At 48.4% G+C, this 6,992-nt stretch overlaps 1 non-coding gene across 1 annotated transcript; it reads left to right on the top strand.

Moving 5' to 3' along the window:
- The first annotated feature begins 5,672 nt into the window (after positions 1-5,672).
- Positions 5,673-5,744, top strand: TRNAM-CAU (transfer RNA methionine (anticodon CAU)). Its single transcript has one exon. It is a non-coding gene; the product is annotated as a tRNA-Met (tRNA).
- Positions 5,745-6,992: the final 1,248 nt, after the last annotated feature.

The raw sequence follows: 6,992 nt of genomic DNA, 5'->3' as shown, positions 1-6,992 counted from the left end.
ACATATACCCCTAACTACATATACTGGGCATATACCCCTGGCTACCTACTCTGGGCACATATACCCCTGCCTTCATATATTGGGCACATATACCCCTGACTACATATACTGGGCATATACCCCTGGCTACCTACTCTGGGCACATATACCCCTGGCTACCTACTCTGGGCACATATACCCCTGGCTACCTACTCTGGGCACATATACCCCTGGCTACCTACTCTGGGCACATATACCCCTGCCTACATATATTGGGCACACATACCCCTAACTACATATACTGGGCATATACCCCTGGCTACATATATTGGGCACATATACCCCTAACTACATATACTGGGCATATACCCCTGGCTACCTACTCTGGGCACATATACCCCTGCCTACATATATTGGGCACATATACCCCTAACTACATATACTGGGCATATACCCCTGGCTACCTACTCTGGGCACATATACCCCTGGCTACCTACTCTGGGCACATATACCTCTGGATACCTACTCTGGGCACATATAGCCCTGCCTACATATATTGGGCACATATACCCCTAACTACATATACTGGGCATATACCCCTGGCTACATATATTGGGCACATATACCCCTAACTACATATACTGGGCATATACCCCTGGCTACCTACTCTGGGCACATATACCCCTGCCTTCATATATTGGGCACATATACCCCTAACTACATATACTGGGCATATACCCCTGGCTACCTACTCTGGGCACATATACCCCTGGCTACCTACTCTGGGCACATATACCCCTGGCTACCTACTCTGGGCACATATACCCCTGGCTACCTACTCTGGGCACATATACCCCTGCCTACATATATTGGGCACACATACCCCTAACTACATATACTGGGCATATACCCCTGGCTACATATATTGGGCACATATACCCCTAACTACATATACTGGGCATATACCCCTGGCTACCTACTCTGGGCACATATACCCCTGCCTACATATATTGGGCACATATACCCCTAACTACATATACTGGGCATATACCCCTGGCTACCTACTCTGGGCACATATACCCCTGGCTACCTACTCTGGGCACATATACCTCTGGATACCTACTCTGGGCACATATACCCCTGCCTACATATATTGGGCACATATACCCCTAACTACATATACTGGGCATATACCCCTGGCTACCTACTCTGGGCACATATACACCTGGCTACCTACTCTGGGCACATATACCCCTGCCTACATATATTGGGCACATATACCCCTAACTACATATTCTGGGCACATATACCCCTGGCTACCTACTCTGGGCACATATACCCCTGGCTACCTACTCTGGGCACATATACCCCTGGCTACCTACTCTGGGCACATATACCCCCGCCTACATATATTGGACACATATACCCCTAACTACATATACTGGGCATATACCCCTGGCTACCTACTCTGGGCACATATACCCCTGGCTACCTACTCTGGGCACATATACCCCTGACTACATATATTGGGCACATATACCCCTAACTACATATACTGGGCATATACTCCTGGCTACCTACTCTGGGCACATATACCCCTGGCTACCTACTCTGGGCACATATACCCCTGCCTACATATACTGGGCACATATACCCCTAACTACATATACTGGGTACATATACCCCTGGCTACATATACTGGGCATATATACCCCTGGCTACATATACTGGGCACATATACCCCTGGCTACATATACTGGGCATATATACCCCTGGCTACATATACTGGGCACATATACCCCTGACTATATATACTGGGCACATATTATACCCCTGGCTACATATACTGGGCACATATAACCCTGACTACATATACTGGGCACATATACCCCTGGCTACATATACTGGGCACATATACCCCTGGCTATATATACTGGGCACATATACCCCTGACTATATATACTGGGCACATATACCCCTGGCTACATATACTGGGCACATATACCTCTGGCTACATATACTGGGGACACATACCCCTGCCTACATATACTGGGCACATATACCCCTGGCTACCTGTACTGGGGACATCTATACTGCTGGCCACCTATTCTGGGGACACCTATAGACCTGGGGCTACCTATTTTTGGGGAAGCACTGCTGTCAGATTGAGTGTACTTTGGGGAACTGCTGCCAGGTGAGAGGTGTCTACCATATTAAGGGGGCATTCTGCCTATTTATGTGAAATGCTGTCTATTTATGTGCCTCATGACTGCTGAATTTGTCTTGTTGGGGGCCTCATGATTTGTTGGTGGCCTCAAGATCGCTGAATTTGTCTTGTTAGGGGCCTCATGATTGCTGAATTTGTCTTGTTGGGGGCCTCAGGATTGCTAAATTTGTCTTGTTGGGTGCCTCATGATTGCTGAGTTGGTCATGTTGGGGGCCTCATGTCTGCTCATGATTGCGGAATTTGTCTTGATGGGGGGGGCTCATGATTGCTGAATTTGTCTTGGAACATGCTGGAAGGTACATACTGAGGGAGGGTGGGTGAGCGTGAGCCTGCTAACCTCCATGTACATTTGAAGGGGCGTGGCCAAATGTGGAGCACCCATAACCACGCCCACATTTGGTCACGACCCTTCACCTTAGGGGGCGCATTAATAGTCTTTGTCCCCGGGCGCTAAAAACCATAGCTACACCTCTGTGGACTGAAACATGGTTGAGTGGGATACATGTCAAAAGTCTCAATAAAAAAATGATATCTGACTCACACCACTGTTTTAAGTTTAGCAATCACATTGAATGTTGCATTGCAGGCCTAAACTGCTTTACAACATCTTGCATGTGTATACATCTATCAGGGAGAGTAATTCTCCCTCTCCCTTATCTTCCAGGGATTTGTAGGATGTCAAAAGCAAGCTCACATACATTGGCCAGGAATCAAACCAATCAGCTATACTCACCACTATACTACCAACACTACAGGCTGGAGCCAGCCTAGCTGGCCTGGGAAGGATGAAAAGCTAGGTGGCCATGCAACCATTCCTGCTAACCTAAAGCTTACTTGTGTCTTACATCACATTGGCTTAAAGAGGAACTGTAACGACAAAACGGCCCCTGGGGGGTACTCACCTCGGGTGGGGGAAGCCTCCGGATCCTAATGAGGCTTCCCACGCTGTCCTCCATCCGTCAGGGGTCTCGCTGCAGCCCTCCGTGCAGCGGTGACGTAATATTTACCTTCCTGGCTCCTGCGCAGGCGCTCTGACGGCTGTCGGCGCCGAAGTAGGCGGAAATACCCGATCGCCGTCGGGTCTGCTCTACTGCGCAGGCGCAAGTTTCCGGCGCCTGCGCAGTAGAGCGGACCCGATGGAGATCGGGTATTTCCGTCTATTTCCATGCCGAAAGTCGCCACAGCGCCCCCGCTGGAGCCAGCAAAGGTAAATATTGAACTGACAGTCGGCACAGTCGCCGGCTGTTCGGAGGGCTGCAGCGAGACCCCCGTGGGACAGAGGACGGCGTGGGAAGCCTCATTAGGATCCGGAGGCTTCCCCCACCCGAGGTGAGTACCCCCCAGGGGATCTTTTTAATGTTACAGAGTCTCTTTAAGACTTGACTAAATCCAATGCTCCAATATGGGGAATCTTCTCTGTTTGCTGTTTTTTTTTATATGTGGTGTCACAGTTCACTCATCTCTTCCACTACAAGAAAGGCCCAGGAGGAGTCTTAGCTACCCTAATATGTACATTACAGCAGGGCCCTTATTACACTTTCTCTTACAGGACTATGGAAACCGTTTTGCCCATGTGATACAGCGAGATGCAAAAATGAAATCATGCCTAGCAGAGGATCATTTCGATCCATCAACCTCTGGGTTATGGGCCCAGCACGCTTCCACTGCGCCACTCTGCAGTCTGCTTGCATTTGTATACAATCTTCAAGTTTAAAGGGAAGGTCCAAGTAAAAAAAAAAAAAATGAGTTTCACTTACCTGGGGCTTCTACCAGCCCCATGTAGCCATCCTGTGCCCTCGTAGTCACTCACTGCTGCTCCAGTCCCCCGCTGGCAGCTTTCTGACCTCAGAGGTCAGGGCCACATTGCATACATTTTTACGCATTCCAGCTAGTGCAGGAACAAAAATTTACGCGTTGCACCACTAACGCACCACTAACGCGTAAAAATGTATGTGTTAATGTTTCTGCACTAGCGGGAATGTGTAAAAATGTACGCAATTCGTCCCTGACCTCCGAGGTCAGAAAGCTGCCAGCGGGGGACTGGAGCAGCAGTGAGTGACTACGAGGGCACAGGATGGCTGCATGGGGCTGGGAGTAGCAGAACTAGCTGGTGGCGGGGGACTGGAGCAGCAGTGAGTGACTATGAGGGCACAGGATGGCTGCATGGGGCTGGTAGTAGCAGAACTAGCTGGTGGCGGGGGACTGGAGCAGCAGTGAGTGACTACGAGGGCACAGGATGGCTGCATGGGGCTGGTAGAAGCCCCAGGTAAGTGAAACTCATTTTTTTATTTTGCTGGAACCTTCCCTTTAAGAGAAAGGGTCATTAGGGCCTTGCTGTAACATAGATTGTAGTGTAACTATTTCAACTAATTATAGGGATGATCGGAAAGAGCAAATTCCGTTCCACCGGAAATCACGGATTCCGTAAGCGATAAATTCCATCGCTATGAGAATTCCGACGGATTTGTACGAAATTCCGCGGAATTCCGGATTCCATCGGAAAAATTAAAAAAATCGCTAAAGTAACCTTGTTTCTCCTATATGGTAGCCCATAGATCCTATTAACTGTTCCCTTATTCCTTTTCTTCCTCCCTTCTCTTCCAGGGAACTGTAGTGTTTCAAAAGCCAGCTTACATACCGTGGCTGGGAATTGAACTCAGGTCCCAGTGTACGGTAGGTAACACACTTAACCACTATACTACCACCAACACCAGATGCTGCAGCCAGCCTTGCATGTACCATTATGATATATCCAAGAGAAAAATTAGCTTGCTTAAGTATTTGTAGCATGTCAAAAGCCAACTCACATTGGCTGGGAATAGAAGCCAGGACTGAGTGTTTGGTAGGTAACTCACTTAACCACTATACCACCACTACATGCTGAATTCAGCCTAGCATGTACCATTATGATATATCCAAGAGCTGGCTTTTGAAATACCACAATTACCTGGAAGACGAGACCCCCCCTCCCTCCGGGAGGAGGGGAGGAAGGGAATCAAGTAGAAATTAGTTAGGTGAGGAAATAAATTTGAATTCCGTAAAATTTCACGGAATTTTAAAATTTTTCACGGAATTCCGTTTTAGAGCTATAGCAATTCCGTTCCGACCGCCGGAATCAGAATTGGCCCAATTCTGTCCGGAATCGCAGACTTTCGAATTCTGCGGAATCCAGCGACCATCCCTACTAATGTACCCTTCTTAAACTTGAATATTGTATACAAATGTAAGCAGACTGCAGAGTGATGCAGCGGAAGTGTGCTGGGCCCATAACCCAGAGGTTGATGGATGAAAACCATCCTCTGCTAGGTGTACTTTGTTTTTTATACCTTGCTTTACCACATGGGCCAATCGGTGGCCATAGCCCCTTAAGAGAAAGTGTCATTAGGGCCTTGCTGTAACATAGATAGTAGTGTAACTATTTCAACTAATGTATCCTTCTTAAACTTGAAGGTTGAATACAAATGTAAGCAGAGTGGCGCAGCGGAAGCGTGCTGGGCCCATAACCCAGAGGTCGATGGATCGAAACCATCCTCTGCTAGGCATGAATTCATTTTTGCACCTTGCTTTATCGCATGGGCAAAACGGTTTCCATTGCCCTGTAAGAGAAAGTGTAATAAGGGCCCTGCTGTAACGTACATATTAGGGTAGCTAAGACTACTCCTGGGCCTTTCTTGTAGTGGAAGAGATGGGTGAACTGTGACACCGCACTTAAAAAAAAAAAACAGCAGAGAAGCTTCCCCATATTGGAGCATTGGATTTGGTAAAGTCTTAAGCCAATTTGTTGTAAGGCACAAGTAAGCTTTAGGTTAGCAGGAATGGTTGCATGACCACCTAGCATTTCATCCTTCCCAGGCCAGCTAGGCTGGCTCCAGCCTGTAGTGTTGGTAGTAAAGTGGTGAGTATAGCTGATTGGTTTGATTCCTGGCCAATGTATGTGAGCGTGCTTTTGACATCCTACAAATCCCTGGAGGACAAGGAGGGAAAGAGGCTATTCTGGGGTGCTATTTAAGGAATAACTATCAGCTAGGACCAAGCTAACAAGCCTAAAAAGCCTACCTAAACTTTCCCTAGCAGATTTTGACAGCAGCTGTCCCTTCAGTAATTACTGTAGGCAGACGAGTGAGCAAAACGGCCAGAGATCCTTGCCTTTTATAAGGGGGATGGGGCTCCAGGAGTGAGTGTAGTTTGATTGGCGACAATGTGCCTGCTGACTGTGATGTAGAGGGTCAAAGTTGACCTTAATTGAGCATTATGGGGGCGAACCGAACTTCTGCAAAAGTTCGCCTTCGCCGGCGAACGCGAACCACCAAAAGTTCGCCTGGAACCGTTCACGAGCGAACCATTCGGCCCATCTCTAATACTGTCTAGAGCACAATAAATACTAAGTGTGAGGAAACGCGGAAAAGCCGCCGCGTGTGCCAAGAGCTAGGCGGCTGACTCCGCGTCCTACGCGGTGGTTTGCACGCGTCTGGTGGTGTGGTGGAACGCGGAAAAGCCGCCGCATGTCCTGACAGCAAAGCAGCTGTTTGCATGCAGCAGCATGTGCTTGGTGTGGCTGGGTCTGTTAGTGCACCTAGGCAGATGGAGAGTTATGCTCGCGCGGGCCTGAATTCAGGACCTTTATACCTGCAGAGGAAGTGTCAGCTGATCAGGAAGGTCAGCTGATTCCTGCAGGACTCATGATTGGCTGAATGGTTCGGGCGGGGCAGCAGAGTCCAGCAACTATATATTCTGCTGCTTATTCAGTTGCTGGTTGTCTGGCGTTGCAATCACATACGTGGGAGCA

The sequence above is a fragment of the Hyperolius riggenbachi genome, chromosome 4 (genome assembly GCF_040937935.1).
Source record: "Hyperolius riggenbachi isolate aHypRig1 chromosome 4, aHypRig1.pri, whole genome shotgun sequence".
NCBI classification, from domain to species: Eukaryota; Metazoa; Chordata; class Amphibia; order Anura; family Hyperoliidae; genus Hyperolius; species Hyperolius riggenbachi.
The sequence above is the reverse complement of the archived record's forward strand: the minus strand, read 5'-3'. Positions and strand labels throughout refer to the sequence as shown.